Genomic DNA, 21,399 nt, shown 5'->3' with positions numbered 1-21,399 from the left:
GATAAAAAACTTAACATACGATGAAGTCGAAACTCTTCTTCGGCATTCCTAATTACACATTAGCTATCACGCGCATTGCACATACGCACTTACTCACACACACAGACACACTAACACACGCTCATACACACACGCACACACCCTCACCCTCTTACACACACCACACACACTACTCTTTACTGTCTTTCCTCTGTTAGCAGAGGTTGCTACCCACTGTTCTGTGGGGAGCAACCTCTGATCCCAAGACAATGTCGTAGGGCTAGCACACTCAGACGCACATGCATGCTCTCTCTACTAACAATAACAATTATTTGTTATACCTACTTAGTGTCTTTTTGTTTATTTTATGTGTATAACCTCTGCTATGAAGGAGCGGAGTTTCCTGGCACAGGCATTACTATGCTTAATAGGAAACTCCAGCTACTAGTTCTAAATGTACACTATTGTTAATGCAAATAAAATATTTTCATTTTCATTTCATTTTCAACTTAATGTGATCATTAACCACAAAACACCACTTCGTATTTATTATTTAGATTATTCAATGAAGAAAGCAACCTTCCCGTTCCCGTTCCCACCAAAAAGTCCGCGGCAAAGAGAATATAAATAAATCTGTATGTTGGATGGAAAAACAATTAATTATAAATGACTACTATTTAGGCCGGCAAATGCAACAACTTTCTTTTTGATTTGGTTTTCCCCGAAGGGTAAGGCAAAGGGAACTACGCCCATACAGCCATGTCATTTTATGTATTGATTTTTTATTATAATATATGTCCTCCTTTAAAACATGGTACTTACCCATTATTTAAAAATGTTTAAAAAATATGCGTTAAAACAAAAATATTTTTCCAATATTCCTTTTCTCAGATTGTAATATTTTTAGTTTTTTATTTATTCATACAAAATCTCTTTATAAATTGTCACTGACATTCTATTACACTTGTCAAGTAGTCAAAGCCTTTAGAGAAAAAAAAAAACTATCACGCACACACACTAACATTGACACCACTACACGCTCAGCAAATACACTGTAATCTGCACCACTACAAATGTAGAATTGATCAAAATTGAGGGTCTGAAATATGGTACTTCTCGTATTCGGACCCTAAATTTTTGTTAGTTTGCGAAAATAATACACCAAAATATTACTATTTATCGGTTTTATAACAATATTCCTCTATCCGTTTTCCTGTAGCACTGCATCAACTTTTGTATGGAAAACGAATCACCTTAATTAAGTATGCAGGTATGTCGTCGTTACATGAGGCATGTCAAGGACCTATGGCGGCTCAGTAGTAACCCTGATACTAGGGTTGATGAGGTCAGTCAATTATTGTCTCAACCCACACGAGAGAAGAAGAAGTTTACTCGACTTTAGTAGGATACGGATAGGTACATACGAACCTTCAAGAGAATGTGTCTCATGTTGACTACGACGAGAAGATATCCCATAGTTTCTTGAAATATTTTTGCATTTCTGGTCATTCTTCCACTGGGTTGTACTGGATTGGGTTGCAGTATTAATGGAATCTGTTAATTGTAACATAATGGTTTAGATACATTGTTTGTAGGTAGGTACATAATAGACGTTAAGCAATAAAAATGACCCAATACCAAATCACCCTAATAATTAGACACAAACCTAGATATTTTATCGTTATTTAGGTATTAAATAGAAGGTTAGTACCAATGCGTTAATAATAAAATGCATATCAAACTCAAGCGAAAAAATAACAACAAAATCAAGGGTGTTTTTGCAAAAGTTAACTTATACTTATACCTAGGTAGATAATTCACAATCACGCCGAAATACTACAGTTGATCACGTAACAGTTTTTTGTTAAAATATCTTTATTTTATTTATATACCAGGTGCTATGCCAGGTGATAGCGAATGTATAAAAACGGCACACCCTAATTTAAATAGGTAGTTAGTTTATAGATTAAAAGCACCGAATAGGCACCTAGGCATGCTTAGTTTATTTTAATAATTAGTACAGAGCAGTGCAATCATCATCACGCATTAACCAAACCAACTTACGTCAAGTAGGTAGGTATCTGCTTCTGTGTAAACCTTACAAAACAAAATATTTATAATATTAATAGTCTAATAAATAGTAACATACTAAGTAGGTAAGGTAATAGGTACCTAAAATCTAGCTAGTCTATTTATAAGTAAATAACTCACCATCTTCGATTTTGTCCAAGTTGAGCATACATATAATCCTTGGGTTTTTTACTTCCACACAAAGATATGCACGCTTCGAGTAGCCACCATGAACAAATTAAATAGAGAGATAATTATTACATCTATCCAACATTCGTCAATCATGACTTTTTATTCTAACAAAAATCGACCTTATTATTACTACAATGCGATCGTTATTTGTAGGGTCGTATGCTGACTGACGGAATACCGTAGTAAAACTACGATCACAAATAGACCATCAGCTTTCACTCTACAAATAACGATCACAGTGCGATAATAATAAGGTCGTTTTTTATAAACTTCGTCGGCAATAATTTGGTCTATGGGTGATCTTGGTTTTACCGTGGTAAAACCACAATCAGCATACGAATAACGATCACAGTACAGTAATAATAGGGTCGATTTTTGGTTGAATATAAAGTCGAGATTGACGAAAAATTGGTGGATAGATGTAATACCTCTCTAATATCTTTCTAATACCTCTCTTTGAGTGTGCAGCCCGCCGCCGCCGGCGCGGCGTAAGTACAGTAATTAGAATAACACGACAAATGATTCAAATTACTGCCTTTAAAAGAGTTGTATTCATATTTACGAAGAGTGTAGTGTAAAATATGTCATCGAAAAATGAAGTTAAATGAAATAACGTAATAGTAATATCAAATCTTGCTTGGAAAAAACTACGTGACTATATTTACACCAAATCGTTACGCTAAAAGATTCGCAGACTAAGCAAGTAGCTGGAGTTACACCAAATAGTAACGCTAAAAGATTCGTGGAATAACAAAGTAACTAGACGTACAACCACTGTCGTGTCGTATAATGTCGTGAAACATGTTAGTACGTTTACTTACGACTCGACCATCCTAAAAAACTTTCGTGTAAAATCGACGTAAGTGTTATTATGACTTTACTATATGGGAAAATTACAAAAAAAAAAATCACGTATTTATACTTACTTTCTTATTATGGGGGAAATATAATATATTTTTATCAATGTTGCACAATTTCATTGTTTTTGTAATAATTTCTTCATTTTTACTGATATCTTAATGAAAATTTGTGAGAAGGTGTATTCGTGTACGCTGAATTGAATGGTGCAATAAAAAAAAAATGTCGCTAGTCCACTTACTGCGTTTTTCCACGGGGGGTGCGATATCATCAAAACCCTCAGAGTTAGTGTTGTTTAATGACATTACCTCTTTTAAAACCTCCCCATCGGTCAAAGGTTTTAAGAACATAGAATGCGAGTTATAACCTAATTTTATTTCGTTTGTGTAAGTATTTGTCTGACTGTTCATAGCCTTTACAAAGTGCTCATTAAATATAGAAGCAATTTTTGCCGGATCAGTAACAAGTGTGTGGTTATAATTAATAGATCTAATGTCAGTGTTATACTTTTTACCTCCTATTTCACGATTTATAATAGTCCAAGTAGCTTTATTAATGTTTTTACTTTTATTTATGTATGATCTATTATAATTTTTTTTCAGATTGTAAATACATTTTTTTAGTATTTTAGAAAAAATTACATATCTTTGTTTGTTGCGGTGAGTTTTATGTTTGTAATATTTGTATCTAAGAAACCTTTTTTGTTTACAGCTCAGTTTTAATCCCTTGCTTATCCATTTTTGTTTTTCATTATTAATTATTCTAATTTTAATTTTTATAGTTTTAGTAGTTTTTATAGTTATTTATGAATTTTAATAAAGAATCTAATAATCATTTTAATTTTTGGAAAGCATAGGTTATAGAACAGACTTATTAATTCATGATATTTAGTAAATGCTCTATTAAGGTCTGTTTCTACCAAGGCTTCATTAAAAGAAACATTTTTAATACATTCGTTAAATTTTAGAATATTCTCATTACTATAGTCTCTTTTAAAGATGTAATAAATTTTGGGTTTACTTCCTTTGGATTTAACGGGAAATTTTATTAGTTGAGCGGTATCGTGATCGGACAAATGTAGGGATAGCACAACAGATTCGGCATTTTTAATATTACTCAGTATATGATCTAGGCATGACGCTTGGCGTGTAGGTTGGTTTATGTGCATAACTAAATTATAATTGAGGGCAAGATCTTTATATCGGTTTACAAGTGTACCTGAATTCAGTGTATTTATATTGGTATCGCCTGTTACTATAACTTTTGTAGAGTGGTTATATTTCAAATTAATTTTGTTTAAGACACACTCTAGCTTATCAAGAAATAAATTAGGATTGCTATCAGGGGTTCTATAAACACATATGATGACTAGTCTGTTAACTGGACATTCAACCGCACAACATTCAAATGTTTTAGGTGTGGTATAGCTCTTAACCAGGGGTAAGTCCCTAAATGGTAAATCATTCTTCACTAATATGCAAGTGCCACCTCTCTTAATGTCACACCTAGAATATGCTGATGCTAAAGTGTAGTTATGAATATTTAAGTATTTTTCTAATCCGGATAAAATGAAAGTCTCAGTAAGACATATAACATCGGGTTCATTTTTATTCTTGATAAGTTCTTGTATTGTAATTTCAAGTAATTCTTTTTTCGAAAATATGCTGGCAATGTTTTGGTGTAGGACAATAAAATACTCCTTGGGATTTTCAATGGATTTAATGTCATTAATCTCGAAAGGAATAACTATTAGGTGTACTAGATGCCTGTAAGGATTGATCACAATTATTCGCTTTTGGTTTGCTGCATTCTGACGACCACACATTCCTGCTTTTGTAGTATGTCCTATCATAGTCAATATGATTCAGAGTATGGAGGAGTTTGTTACAGATACCCTTCAAACCAGATTCTCTAGTGTAATTATAATTAAAAGTTACATATCTGCAGTTCATAAATTGATTACAAAGGTGTTCCACGTTAGAATTGAAATTAAAGGTATCAACATTAACGTTATTAGCAACCTGCAAGATAATTACAATGTGTTCTGTTAGCAACTTTAAACATTTTCTAAGCTGATGTAAAGCTTTTTTCACATTTAAATCATGTTCTCCTACACTTAAAATAATTATATCATTAGGTAGCATCTGGTTAGGCTGTATATCTTGCAGTATGTCTTTGGTAAATGCATATGGTTTTACACTCACTAGCACTTCATAGTCTTCCTGTTTATGTCTTGAGTTCGATCTTAACAACTCTGAGCCCAAACCTCTGCATTGCTCTCCACCAAAGACCCAAATCTTTGGTTTCCGCATACAATCACTACTTATCTTATTTATTCTTGAATAGTCTGATTTGCTCTCGACTCTTTCAGGCTCATCTATTTCAATAGACTTATTTTTACTCAACACGTTATTTTGTACTAATGTCTCTATCCGTCTATTCAGTGTTGCAATTTCATCTTTGGATAAATTTAGCTGTTGTTGTAATTTAAGAACTTCTTTTTCTAGCTCAAATATTTCTGTATAATTCTCCGATTTCATTATTTTCGGTGGTGTGGCGAAAACACTCAAATGTAAACTCTGAGCAGGTTGCCTCTTCTTGGTGGTATTTGCTTGTCTTATCGGAGTAGTACAAATATTCTTTAAGACACGAACTTCTTTGTTCAGTCCAGTTATCTCCCTTTTCAGTTCATTATTTTCAAGTATCGTCTTCTCTAACTCATTCTGCGTACTAGCCAAATTTGACATCAATTCGCTTATTTCATCCTTCATTTCTTCAATAAGTCCAAAGTTATCCGTTAGGCATTCTACGCTTCTTGAAAACAGCTGTTCGGTGGACATATATAGTTCTTTTAGTGTTTCATCTTCGGTCAAAATCGTAGAATCATATGCGCTAAGACTTGAGTCAACAATGCTCCGATCATCAATTGTCACTTGTTGGGCTGTTTCAACGTGGTTGGATGTGGATGGGACACTTATTTTGTCACTCTTTGGCTTTTCTTGACGTGGTGTCGTTTTTCCAATTTTGGTACTCAACTGTGGTAACTTTTTTCTACGTACAGTTACGAAAGATTTCTCAGAGTTCTTACTATTTTTACTTTGTAAGCATAAATTGCATTTCCAATTTTTTCTCCTCTCGGGTTCCATTAAACAATATAATTTCTCTGATATACCCGCGCAATCAAACTCATAAGAATTTTTACATATGGAGCATTTTATGGCATCCCTTTGGTTGATTTTAGATTTACATCTGTAGCATATTATCTTTGCCATTTTCTTGAATATTGAATTCAATAATATTGCAAATAAAAAAAAAATCAAATAGCACGTTTTTAGCTTGTAAACAATAAAATAAAAAGTCAAAAAGGCAATGTTATATGTGAGATTCGATCCATGGGTCGGTCGTTTGTTAGTCTGCCTTCCACGTCTCCAGACCACTAGAGCCTACAATAAGAGGTCGAAATCGGCGATTACAAGCCGCGCTAGCGAACAAATGCAACTTATTGGAAGGTAGGTAAACGTTTCAAGGTTCAAAGATCACAATCACAAACAATAAGGACGTTGAGTTGAAAAATTCAAAAATAGTCCTGTATTCACTTGATAAATATATCGTAACAGTGGGGGTCGGTCGTAACATCATCATCAGAATGGAGGGTGGGCGTTAGAAGACAATAATGGCCGTCATCAGTATCACAATCATTTTATTTACTTCCACATAGTTTTTGTATCACGATTAAATAAAGTCACAGCATAAGGTACACACTCACGGCAACGTCACGGTATTCGTAACGGTTACACAGTCTCTCGTTATCTAGCGCGCATAAGGACGTTAGCGCGAAGGGGCTACTCGCCCTCTACTTGCCCTCCACCACCCATGGTTCCTATATTCGGACCGAATCATCGGGACACGTGCTCTTTTCCGATCACACTTTCTTGACGTCCCTACAAGTTATAAGTGAGCGACTATAGCACTCCACTTTCCGATCGTAATTATTCGACACGTCCGTTCATGACGAAGGTTCGCGGCAGACTGCCCGACTAGAACGGCAGTACACGTCCGCTCGACACGACGACTCTGTAGTGACTCCCGACTTCACTCCGCTCTGTTCGTACGCCACCTTTCGTCGGAGCGTTGCAACTTCATGATGGAAGTGTTGCAACTTCATTGTATTTTCCGATTTGATCAATTTCTCTTCTTTATTCATAACTAACTCCGACACGGCCATCCTGCGTGACACACGTCCTCGTGTGTTAATCTGAAACAATATACCACAGCACAGTATCCAAGTTCGCTCGGTCATTCCTGACCTAACATGAGACTCTATAAAGGACTCTACATGAGCTCTACTTGTGACTCTACATGAGCTCTACTTGTGACTCTACATGAGCTCTACTTTTGACTCTACATTAGATCTACTTTTGACTCTACAAGAGCTCTACTTGTGACTCTACATGAGCTCACATTACATCATGATAAATCATCAACTAACAATACACGGACCATTGACCAGTATTCACACACTATAAACAACCAAACTTGAAAATCCAATTACTCTTTACACTAAAATCAACTCTACAATCACAAATCATCATCTTTATGTATATCGGTCATTACTATCACCTAAACGAGCGATAGTAACTCATGCCACTCTACTGAGTGACGATATCTCACAACCAGGCGTCACTACCACCTAAATCGAGCGGTAGTGACTCATGCCACTTACACCAAGTGACGATAGCTCACACAGTCGTTGCTTCCACCTAAATCGAGCGATAGCAACTCATGCCACTTACACTAAGTGACGATATCTCAACACAGCACACAAACTTTACATTTTAGTTGGTAGAATAGTGGTCAATGGGTTACACAATTTCTTCTACATCACTAATTTCCGACTCTACATGAGCTCTACTTGTGACTCTACATGATCTCTACTTTGGCTCTACTTGTGACACTACACGAGCGGATTGCCCGCGTGCATCACCCACTGACTACTGGGTTGTTTTAAACACAGAGTAAACAATTTGAAAGAATGCCTCAATCAACAACTAATGATCAAAAAAAAAAAAAGAACATCTTAGACCGTACATTAAACACACACGTACACGGGCACACCAATACTCGGTGACAACTCAACATTGGCAACCATTTGCCACTTAATAATCATCCACCGCTTATCTGCAGCAGGAACTCTACAATCATCATCATTCACACAGCTGAATGACGGGACACACTATTCATCGTCACTTGCATCAAGTGACGGGAAACCTTAATCATCATCACATGTAGTATGTAATGGAACCCATCATCATCATTGCTCATAGTCAACAATGGAATACTTTAATCTCATCACTACCTCAATAGGTAGTGGCATACCAACAAAAGAACACCTTAATCTCATCACTACCTCAATAGATAGCGGCACACCAACAAAAGAACACTTTAATCTCATCACTACCTCAATAGATAGCGGCACACCAACAGAGGAAATAACGATATCAAGGTATGTGTGTCGTATAACATCTTATTCACTCTCTAAATCAGTAACATTTAACTCAGAAGGCAATTCGCTTTGAGGCATTTTTCCAAGCTCATTTTTCCACTTAATCATAATCCAAATCATTTTACTTCGCAATGTTTACTTCACTTCATTACGATTTCCAATTTAACTAAAGTTAACAAAAGAGAACTTTCTGCACTATATTCGTTTTCATCCTAATAAAACTTCCCATCTTTCAAATCAGGTAAAACAGATACGACTCACCAGGACTTATAAGAATTTCCAATAAAAGATAGCCAGTGGTCTTATGACATGATTTAGGTCTTCAACAGCACCAGCGCAGCAAGTCTGACTGGTATACAACGCGCTGCCATGATGTCATCACTTTACACGGTTACAGCTCAGCCCGCGCCACTTACATCGCCGCTCGCAATTCACCAGTTGCCGAACCACGTGTCAAATTATGACATAAAACAAAAGAATTCACTGTATTATTGTATTCGCATGTCTCTTTTTTAATAGGTTTAAAAAGATTACAATAAAGAATGTTGAATATTGAAAGATTTGATGAATGACGGTAGATTACAAAACACGTAATTTAACGAGACTCAATTATCATGTCATAACTAATATCTTTTTGCTTGGAGTGAGAAAATACAACTTTAACCACGCAGGTTAAGCGTGTCTACACCAATTCGAAATATTTTTAGACCAAAATACAAAGATTTGACGATGATGAAAACAGATTGGAAAACGCGGTTATGATTGACACGGATTGACACAATATGTCTCGTCAATTTTGTTTGTAAAAAAAAGGACATAGTAATTTCCAAGTTAATTTTAAATGAATTTCCACATTATTAGAAACGAAAATTCACCCAGCAATGAAGTCAACAACAATAAGGTTCCAGTATGAAAACGACTCACCGTTATAACAGTTTCCAAGTTGAGGTACCATAATTTCCAAACACGACTGCACACATTATGGAAATATTGTGATGTTCACGCCATCATATCTTACGGCATGTAGTGACGCCGATCATTAACAAAGTCCATGTCAATTCAAAGTCAGGTCCATCTCCAAATTCAGGCATGGCATCTTCATCACGTGGTCACACGAATGTGATAATCATCATAATCTTCTTCTCATTGTGATAATTGAAACTTGCATTGTCTTGTTGTGAACGTCGCATCACGTTGTCTTCATCCAAGTCCACTAATCCCACTTCTGATATCGTAACAGTGGGGGTCGGTCGTAACATCATCATCAGAATGGAGGGTGGGCGTTAGAAGACAATAATGGCCGTCATCAGTATCACAATCATTTTATTTACTTCCACATAGTTTTTGTATCACGATTAAATAAAGTCACAGCATAAGGTACACACTCACGGCAACGTCACGGTATTCGTAACGGTTACACAGTCTCTCGTTATCTAGCGCGCATAAGGACGTTAGCGCGAAGGGGCTACTCGCCCTCTACTTGCCCTCCACCACCCATGGTTCCTATATTCGGACCGAATCATCGGGACACGTGCTCTTTTCCGATCACACTTTCTTGACGTCCCTACAAGTTATAAGTGAGCGACTATAGCACTCCACTTTCCGATCGTAATTATTCGACACGTCCGTTCATGACGAAGGTTCGCGGCAGACTGCCCGACTAGAACGGCAGTACACGTCCGCTCGACACGACGACTCTGTAGTGACTCCCGACTTCACTCCGCTCTGTTCGTACGCCACCTTTCGTCGGAGCGTTGCAACTTCATGATGGAAGTGTTGCAACTTCATTGTATTTTCCGATTTGATCAATTTCTCTTCTTTATTCATAACTAACTCCGACAAATATATTTTATACAGGGTGTAACGGAAGGGGGGTATCAAGCCGAAAGGGGACAAAACTATACCTTATGTAGATCTTATCTGCAAAATTTCAATTAAAAAAAAAACACTTTTGATATTTTTTTCAATTTCAGTTAAAAAAATATTTTAATATTTCCAGCATGTAAAAAACACGGCACAGCACTATTGAGGTCACTGTTCTTAATCCACTCAAATATTGGCACTACACAAATCTCCTAGCGCGTCCTGGTCGCCTGGTACTCGCGGCGCTCGCACGGCCGCGATAGGTACGAAATTCGAGCGGGCGGCGGCTTTGGCGGCAACGTCAAAAGGAGTCGGCGGCCGATTGGAACAATCCGAGTCGGCGGCACGTCGGCGACTGTAACAAACAAGAATGACACTAAAGCATCTAATAATTGGAGTCATTTTGCTTTGACAACTATTCTCACATTATTTTATGACGTGTAAAATAAGTTAAAATTACCTACTTGTTTAGGTAAGGTATTTAATTTAATAGTAAATAGGAAAAAAAAGTGTGAAAGTGTGGGTAAGTAGGTAGGTAATTAATAATTAGACTTACGTTTTAAAAGAAAGGTTCGAAATGTCGTCATCCCCGTTCGATGCACAGACCTGCCGCTTCATCTGTCCACAACACTTTCGAAGCAAAGTCTGGTGAGCTTTCCACTTGAACTCGGTACCATTCTCAGAATGCCACACGAGGTAAATAATCAGCAGGAATTAGCTCGGGCGTACGTTGCATGTGGTAAGGTTCGCGTGGTAGTCCTTGGGTTGGCTGCACGGCTAGTACGGCTTCTTCAAACTCCGGATCACGGGTCGCCGAGCGGCCAGTCTCGGATGACGCGTGGAAAGAGCCCGTTAAATGCAGTAGGCGATTGACCATTTTCCTGAAGCAATGCAGTGAAGGCAGTTGCCTGGCTTCATCAGCTGGTCTACCTTCTATGAATCGCTGATACAAGTTCCGTGCTTCACTTAAGTTGCCATCGCCGGCACCCACACACATCATCATTTCATAATAACCTACATTACTCAAAGACACCTCGAACTATCACTGATCACAGTTATCACAACAAATCCAAATTTCGAACTTCACTCCACAGATAGTAAACAAGCACTGACAAATAATTTGACAGTTTACTTTCGTGTGCATGTTTCTATCTCTTTCGAATGCTAGTATCCTGGTACTTAAGGGTATGTTATTTCTTTGTGCGCAATAAAATATTTTTATGGTATTGTTTGAATGAATGAATGTATTGTATTTTATGAAAGTAGGTACGTATTTTACTTTGAACCTAGAAAAGTAAAAAAGTCGTTTATCTAATAAGGATCACCCGCGCTCACACTCTGGCACTAACACAGAATTGCCACGTTTCTTCGCAAATATCCCGCGCAATAGCAGAAGGCGAAATTAATCTGTCAATAATAAGACATACTATCACTCTGCCCGTATCCCTAATGGGGTGGGCAGAGTCACAAGAACATCCCATTAGCGGTACGAGCATGATAATTATTTATGTACCTATGTTATGATTACTTGTGGCTCTGTCTGCCCCATAAGAGATAAAGGCGTGATATTATGTATGTATGTTTGGTACGGGCATGTAGCGATACGAGCGTGTAGTGGTAAGTGAAATTCCGCAGTCTCTGCCTACTCCAATGGGAAAAAGGCGTGATGTTATTGTTCACTGTTGGATAATACACGACTACAATTTAGGAAGGAAAAAAAATACAAAAAAAAATAATATTTTTTATCATGGTTAATGATAACTTTCCCTTAACAGCACCGCCATTTTGAATTTCGGGTGCACTAGGGCTTGCCGATCAAAAAATGACTACTTATCGATAATCTATCCCGACCGAGAGTCGATCGATAGCAAGACTATTGATAACTCGGAAAGTGGGAACATTTTCGATTTTATTACCTAAGTGCAATACAATCGATAGTATCGTTGCGGATTAATAACAAACTATCGATAATTTTGCCCTCAGTCAGTAGTATTGCTACACTCCGATAGTATGGTTATTTTGAGTGGGCTGATTGTCTAAACTGAATTTCAATAACTCAAAAGTCCATGGATTTAGATTTTTTGAAAAGCTATTTTTTTATTTCTACCAATCAAAATCGTAGTTGAAAATGATTATGATCGATAATCGATACTGAACTATCGATAGTTTGAAACACTAGCGTGCCTTTTTCTATTCGCGAGCCCTGGCATCCTGGTACAGGGTATAAATCCCATTAACTGTCCCAATGCAATTTGCAATTCCGTGCTTCGGAAGGCACGGTTGGTCCCGGTGACTACTTACTCATGTAAGAAAGTAGTTATTACATGAGTCATGTCAGGGGCCTCTGGCGGCTCAATAGTTACCCTGACACCAGGGTTGATGAGGTTGGTAATCCACCTCACAACCCACACGATAGAAAGATTTAAAAAAATACTGTTCTGTGTTTTTAATTCCTTGTACGCAATAAAGTATTATTGTATTGTACGAAAGTACTTATTTTAAGATTACTTTTACCATGTCATAGTAAAAGTAAAGTTATGTTAGGTAGGTACTTTACTTGAGAAATTGATTTTGTCTTTACTATGTTGTAAACGTAACATTAATGTCTCGTTAATAAGATACACAATCACTTGCAGCTGCTCGTATCCCTAATGGGGTGGGCAGAGCCATAAGTAATCAGAACATACTAACATAATATCACGCCCGTATCACTAAGGGGTAGGCAGTCACAACGGTACTTGAGAAATTTATTTTGCTTTTACTATGTTGTAAATCCCCAAGGAATTCTAAGAAGCCTCTGACGTTGCCGGTCGCCTCAGGGAGGCACCCCGTCTGGCCAAGGTGCCGGACCCGGTAGTTGGCGGCTCCTTCACACTCCAGTAGCACATGGGCCGCTGTCTCGTCCATGCAGGTTCTGCACAGGGGCTTGTCGGTGACACCTAGTGTAAACAGATGTTTGTTGATATCACCGTGACCACACAGCTACACCTGCTACCTGCAGCTGTTACCTGTATTAGTGGAGACCTCTTCACATTTAGAATTCTTTTGGAGAGACAACTATTGATGTTGGGTAGTGCCATCTTAGCCTGCCTGCATTTATTTACGGTGGTTCATAGTCTGGTGTGTTTGTTCATTCCCAAATACCCTAATACCGAACTAGCTTTATTTGCGGATGATACAGCCATCTATTCTTCGTGCCGTGGTCGAGTTATGATGACCGGAATTCTCCAACGCGCCAATGCCTTGGGCAAGTAGTTTCGCAAATGGAGAATCAAGGTAAACCCGGAGAAAAGTGCAGCGGTGTACTTTTCAAAGGGCTATTATAATACGTCACGGTCACGTTGTCAACTTAAGTCATCAAGATGTCTGGCAAGCCGATCCCTTGGGAGGAGCAAGTCAAATATCTCGGCGTAGTCTTAGATAGACGTCTTACTTTCAAGGCCCAATTCAAACGTGTGCGCGATCGCGCCACGTTTGTAATGGGCCGTGTTCATTGTCTCCTTAACAAGCGTAGTAAATTATCCCTTTGGAATCTACACGACTTGCATCCGTCCGATCATGACCTATGCAGGGGTAGTTTTCGCTCACGCGAGTCTCTCTCAAATCCACCGTCTACAGGAAATACAAAATCGTTCGTGGTTCCATCGCAATGAAAATCTGCACATTGACCTAAGTCTGCCAACCATTGCCCAATGGCTCAAATTAGTTTTTTCGATTCTGCTCCGCACCAACCAAATCCCCTGGTAGTTGCGGCTTCCGAATACATCCCGCTTAGGAACGGTACTGAATAGCATCGGCGTCCGAAGTATGTAATACGATCCCGACGACCCGATTACTCTAGCCATAGAATCAGCCAATCAGCTCGCGACAACAAACATTTCAGGACCCCGATACCGACACCGCCGGCGTGGTCGACGACTTCCCTCAATCAGCGCTTATCGCTATCGACTTACTAGGGTCGTTTAATTCTTTCAAATATTTTTCCTCTCAGACGACGCCCTGAGCCGAGGTTCGCGCCCAACTGGGCACCCTCAGGCCTGTTGTCTTAAACGTTGTACCGGGTGAGAGCCTTCAGCGCTCCCCATTTGTCCGGCAAAGTAGTTAATGTCATTTGCGGCAAAACTTCGATAAGTCACGTCAAAAAAAGGTGTGTTTGTTGGCTGCTCTCGTTCGTAGCAGCGAGCGGACCTGTCCGAATGAGATCGGCAATATCGGTTCCGGACCGATGGCTGTTACCTCCCGTTCCCCTTCTGGCCAACTCGTCCGCCGCGTCGTTACCTCTTGAATCACTGTGTCCTTTGATCCATTGTAAAGTGAGGTGTTAGTATTTGCACACCTTAGTCAGTGATTGGTGGTAACTGTGTATGAGTAGTAGTAGTTGTTTAGGGCCTGCAAAACTCTGAAAGTATTCTAATGAAACTGTCCCGTACCTAGCTAGCCATGAACGCATTCGCCGCTAGTGTGATGCCCATTTGACCTGGATGACGGTGTTAAGGGAGCCTGATATTACGTAATCATAAAATAAAGCATACTACACAAGGAGACGAGATGCATTGTAAAGTACATTTCTTTATCAACTATTAATGTAGGTAATCGACTACATTTTTGGACAAAACTTGTACAACAAAGTGACTCTGCCCACCTCAGTAGCGCAGTAAGTGTGATATTAGATATGTGTAATTACTTGTAGCTCTGTCTGGTCCATTAGGGATAAAGCCGTGATTTATGTATGTTCACATCTTGTTCTATCCTATTGGTTGTGAGGTGGATAACCAACCTCGTCAATCCTGGTGCGAGGGTTATTATTGAGCCGCCAAATGCCCCTGACATGGCTCATGTAACGACTACTTATTACATCAGTAAGCAGTAACCGGGACCAATGCCCATTGTTTTTTTAACAATTGTGTCTGGAAATCTTGGCCTCACAAGGATGAAACAAAACAATTTAAAAAATATTGATTAATATGGCCATCACTGGCACGTTTACCCTTTACTAGGGCAGGCATAAATAAAAGAGGTGGTAGCTGTTCACTCAAAAGTTAAATACCTTGAACAGCTGATTGCTACGTAGTGTTGTGCAAATTTGAATTTATTACATGAAGACCTGGAATTCAATTGCTCATAACTAATGCAAATATGAATTTAGGCGGCCAATACTCTCGCATGTGATTTGTAGATAGTGACAGAGTAGGCACACTTCGGGTTGATACCCCCGTTCCGTTACACCCTGTATATCAATTTCCTGGTTCTTGTTATATCATAGAATGATCTTTATGCACTTCTATTGTATTGATGTTTTATTTTACACTGTTTTCCACTTTATTTATATTTTTTGCAGTTATGTCACTATATTTGCTTATTACTTTACGCCAACAATACTACACGCAAATCACAACACTTTTCATAAGATTTTATTAAAATTCGGTCATTACATTTAAGATATCAATTTTAAAATAAAGTTATTTACGGACGTGTTGTACACTAGACCGCCACCTAGCGGGCCACTCAAATAATATTCCACCGATTCTGTCGCATGTCGTATTAATGACATGCGACAGAATCGGTGGGATAATCTTTTGAGCGGCATTGAGCCCCACCACCAGGCCATCTGGCAGCCGTCCAGGTCTCTTCAAAAGGATACGGTTGTTCCTACTCCTCCTCTCAATAGGCCTAACCAACCCCCCGCTTTTGACGATGACGAAAAAGCCGAATGCCTTGCCGACAGTCTCGAAGCCCAATGTTCGCCCAGTACTCTCCCTATCGATCGTAGGCACCTCTCGACGGTGAACTCTGAAGTTCAGCGTAGGGCTTCTGTACCTCCCACCGATCCTCCTCTTCCACAGGTTACTGAGGAAGAGGTACTAGGTATCATCAAAAGATTTCATAACCGAAAAGCCCCTGGCTCGGACGGTATCACGAATCGTGTCCTTAAAAACTTCGGTGCTCCCCTCATCTGCTTACTAACGGCAATATTCAACGTCGCCATGAGCAACTGCGTCTTTCCACAGCAGTGGAAAGAAGCAATTGTAATTGGTATACCAAAGCCTGGGAAACCTAAAAACGAACCTTCCAGTTACCGCCCTATAAGTCTCCTCAATACCATGGGGAAGATTTATGAGCGGCTCATATTTGCCAGATTACGGGACTACGCCGAATCCAATAGTCTTATTCCACCAGAGCAGTTTGGTTTTAGAACCAAACACTCCTGCGTTCAACAAGTGCACCGTATTGTTGAACATATCTCCAGTAGATTAAACTTAAAAAAACCTGTCGCTACGGGAGCGCTCTTCTTCGATGTGACGAAAGCGTTCGACAAAGTCTGGCACAACGGCTTGATCTACAAGCTTTATTCACTGGGAGTGCCAGACCGTCTCGTGCACATCATACGAGACTTCCTCTCAAATCGAACCTTTCGCTACCGCGTAGAAGGGACGCTCTCGTCACCGCACCCGATACATGCCGGAGTCCCACAAGGCTCCGTCCTCTCCCCTTTACTATTTTCATTGTATACTAGTGACATTCCCAAATCCCCTAATACCGAATTAGCTTTATTTGCGGATGATACAGCCATCTATTCTTCGTGCCGTGGTCGAGTTATGATGACCGGAATCCTCCAACGCGCGGCCAATGCCTTGGGCAAGTGGTTTCGCAAATGGAGAATCGAGGTAAACCCGGAGAAAAGTGCAGCGGTGTACTTTTCAAAGGGCTATTATAACACGCCACGGTCACGCCGTCAACTTAAAATCATTAAGATGTTTGGCAAGCCGATCCCTTGGGAGGAGCAAGTCAAATATCTCGGCGTAGTCTTAGATAGACGTCTTACTTTCAAGGCCCATATCAAACGTGTGCGCGATCGCGCCGCGTTTGTAATGGGCCGTCTTCATTGTCTCCTTAACAAGCGAAGTAAATTGTCCCTTAGGAATAAGGTGAAAATCTACACGACTTGCATCCGTCCGATCATGACCTATGCAGGGGTAGTTTTCGCTCATGCGAGTCCCTCTCAAATCCACCGTCTACAGGTAATACAAAATCGTTTCATGCGGAAAGCCACGGGAGCTCCGTGGTTCCTTCGCAATGAAAATCTGCACATTGACCTAGGTCTGCCAACCATTGCCCAATGGCTCAAATTAGCTTCCAAACGTTTTTTCGATTCTGCTCCGCACCACCCAAATCCCCTGGTAGTTGCGGCTTCCGAATACATCCCGCTTAGGGACGGTACTGAAAAGTATCGGCGTCCGAAGGACGTAATATACGATCCCGACGACCCGATTACTCTAGCCATAGAGGCAGCCAATCAGCTCGCGACACCAAACACTTCAGGACCCCAATACCGACCCCGCCGGCGTGGTCGACGATTTCCCTCATTCAGCGCTTATCGCTATCGACCCACTAGGCTCGATTAATTCTTTCAAATATTTTTCCTCTCAGACGACGCCCTGAGCCGAGGTTCGCGCCCAACTGGGCACCCTCAGGCCTGTTGTCTTAAACGTTGTACCGGGTGAGAGCCTTCAGCGCTCCCCATTTGTCCGGCCAAGTAGTTAATGCCATCTGCGGAAAATCTACAATAAGTCACGTCAAAAAAAAAAAAAAAAAAAAGAAGCACCTAAATCCACTATGCTGATTTTAATTAACTTGGTGGCTTTCTCCGCGTTCCGATTTTGCACAAATGAAGATGACTGCTTCCATTTTCCGCATTTAACTTTAGATTTAATTATCTTCCTCTTCTTCTTCTTATCACTTTTCAGCTTTTGACTCTTGTTATCATGAGGCGCCGTCGATTTTGTGGTAGTCGCTTGAACAGGATACCTTTCATCGAAGTCAGCAAGCGAATCTTGCGCATAAGGGTAGAATAAATCATCTTCGTTAACGTTTGTTAAATTATTCGACATGTTCTGAAACAATAAAACTTATCACATTAATTTATGTATAAAATAAAAATAAACCACAGTACTTACCAAAGTACTTAGCAGGCATCGCTTTTAGTGCTACACCTTCGAAATTATGATGATGATTTTTAACCGTCAACGGTGTCTACGTCTTTCTCCACTTCACTTCACTTTTTAAAGTTTATGGCTGCATCGTTTAGAAACGATGATTCTGCCAACGTCAAGGTACCGAAGAAAAAAAAAAACAGTAAAAAAAAATAATTAAAAAAAATAAAAAAAAATTAGTCGGTAGGTTAATTTAAATTATACTGAAGACTGTTCGGTGGGAAGTCCAATGATGTAGTCCAGAAGTTCCCTAAAAATAAAGACAACACTATTGTTAATTAACTTCACAGACATATAGGTTAGAAACACACAAATATATATATATTTTTTGGACCAAATTATATATACATACTTATACTTACATTACACATGGACTTGCACATATATTAGCATACAATATTTACAATTTTAGATTATTCCGTTTAATAAACGTACAAAGGATATTAATGAAGGGGGTAGAAACTAAAGTTAAGAGAAAGTTGACATTCACAGGTCGGGGAATACAAGGTGGGAGAACATCATACATAGAGACAACTAAATTAGGACAGGAGAAAAATAGATGATTAACAGTGCCATCCTCATCACCACATTCGCAAACGGAATGATCTCGGATCCGTAACTTAGCCAGAAAAACAGGGGAGCACACGTGACCCAGACGGAGACGGATAATCACAGAAGTAACCCACTTATCAAAGTTTCTAAATTTAAAAAACCAAGGTCTTATAGGTATAGAAGGCTGGATAAGTCCGTAAAGTTTACCTTTTGCTTGCTTAGATGTTTGCCAAAGCTCATCCCAAGATTTGAATAGATGTGATTTAGCGAGAGCCCGGATATCTCTGGAGAAAGTCTTGTTGTAGATCTCAGTACCCAAGCGGACAGCTTCTTTAGCACATAGGTCGGCGTTCTCGTTGCCACGAATACCGCTGTGACTGGGAATCTAAGCCAGGACAATTTCAAGACCACTCTTTTGGCATCTATAAAGAACTTCCCTAGTTTTAAGGGTGAGATAAAAATTTTCTCTAGAGTGAAAAGGCAATTTTAAAAGGTCTTGCAAACAGCTAAGGGAATCCAAGAAAATTATTGATCTATTCAATTTGTGAGATTCCACATAGGAGACAGCTTCTAGAAGGGCAATGGACTCACCTGTGAAAATGGAGCAGCTAGCAGGGCATTTATAGTTTAGGATGATATTAAATTTAGGGATCCAAACAGCAGCTCCTACGTGACTTGTATCTGATAATTTAGAGGCATCGGTATAGAGTTGAAGCCAATGCTTCCAGTTCTTTTCCACTAAGCTATTAAGCTCCTTATCAGCACCCTGCGAGTTCTTGACTATCCCTAGATTAAGTATTACCTTAGGACAAAAGATTAAACTTTCAAAAGGAAATTCAAAAATAGTGGCCTTAGGGGTCTGATATATTGTAGAAGGGTTGATTTTATTAAAAGACTTGACGAGAGGCGGCAAGTCTTTATGTCTCCAATAATTAGAACTAGCTACCAAACAAAGAGAATTTAGTTTCTTATGAAGGGGATGAGATGATGTTTGTAAGGTGTTGAAATAATACCTATCCGAGAGATACTGTCTACGTAATTGGAGTGGAGGTTCCACACATTCCACTTGGAGCGCATTTGTAGGGGACGATTTCATCGCACCTGCAATAATACGTAAACATTTAGCCTGAATCCTGTCAAGTTTATTAAGAGCAGTTTTGTTGCAGGGCTCGAGGATGAAACTGGCGTAATCAAAATGACTGCGTATAATGGCGTTGTACAAAAGCTTTTGGCTATACGGATGGGAGCCCCAACGAACCCCTGATAAAGACCTAAGCACGTTGATATTTTTTTCGCACTTATTAGCTATGTGTTCAAGATGAGGTAATCCACACATTTTGCTGTCAAGGATTACTCCTAAAAATTTTACTTTGTTATAGACGAACACTGGCTGTTCATCAATAACTAGCTCTATAGCTGGGATCACACGCTTGCGGGAGAATACCACAGCGCTGCACTTAGGGACAGAGAGTGAGAGGCCGTGATCGCTTAACCAGGTGCTTAAATAGTACAGTGCAGAATTAAGGCGAGAACATGCATCCGCAAACGAGGAGGAGCGGGCGTAAAGGGCAATGTCATCTGCGTATTGCAGGATACTACTAAAGCATAGGACAGTTCTATCAAGGTCATAGGTGTAAACATTGAACAGTAGCGGACTAAGAACGGAACCCTGAGGGAGACCTTTCCACAAGGTTCTGGGAGGAGAAAGAGAGCCTTGCACTCTCACCGTGATACTGCGAGCCATGTAAAGGTTGCATATGATGTGTACCATCCTCTCCGGGATATTAAGCTGTTGCATTTTTTGCCTGAGTATTGGGAGGAGGACGTTGTCATAAGCAGAGGAGATGTCAAGGAATACACCAATAACATGTTCGTCACAGCTGAAAGCGTTCCTAATGTCAGTAGTCAAGATGCTAAGACTATCCAAAGTGCCCATACCTCTACGAAACCCAAACTGAAACTTCGATAATAATCCCTTATTCTCCAATAACCACTCCAAGCAGTTCTTTAAGAGATGCTCCAGGATCTTAGCCAAAGCGGATGAGAGGGCAATAGGTCTGTACGAAGAAGACTTACTAGGATCTTTGCCAGGTTTTAAAATTGGGACAATGATTTGAGTCTTCCAGGAGTCGGGAACAGTCCCTGTTATAAACACTTCATTGATAATGCAAAGAAAGTACATTTTCGCCGACATTGGAGATTTAGAAATTAGAGAATAAGAGATCCCATCCATGCCAGGAGATGTATCTCTAAGGTTATCTAGGGCACAGGAAAGTTCAGGATATGAGAAAGGCTCGTTAAAACTATTATAAGAAGACAAGGAGGAGGACGAGGAAGGGAAGCAATCCTGGAAAGGAACAGATGGGGGAGCTAGCTTGTCAAAGAAGTCCG

At 39.5% G+C, this 21,399-nt stretch overlaps 1 long non-coding RNA gene across 1 annotated transcript; it reads right to left on the bottom strand.

The window, feature by feature from the left end:
- Positions 1–18,595: 18,595 nt before the first annotated feature.
- LOC126381079 (uncharacterized) lies at positions 18,596–19,723 on the bottom strand. The gene is made up of 3 exons (XR_007568662.1): positions 19,600–19,723; positions 19,216–19,385; positions 18,596–18,706 (listed from the first exon to the last, which is right to left on the bottom strand). It is a non-coding gene; the product is annotated as an uncharacterized LOC126381079 (long non-coding RNA).
- Between the last annotated feature and the right edge of the window lie 1,676 nt (positions 19,724–21,399).

The sequence above is a fragment of the Pectinophora gossypiella genome, unplaced genomic scaffold (assembly GCF_024362695.1).
Source record: "Pectinophora gossypiella unplaced genomic scaffold, ilPecGoss1.1 Pgos_35, whole genome shotgun sequence".
Lineage (NCBI taxonomy): Eukaryota > Metazoa > Arthropoda > Insecta > Lepidoptera > Gelechiidae > Pectinophora > Pectinophora gossypiella.
Note: the sequence above shows the minus strand (reverse complement) of the source record. Positions and strands in the feature narration are given on the sequence as shown.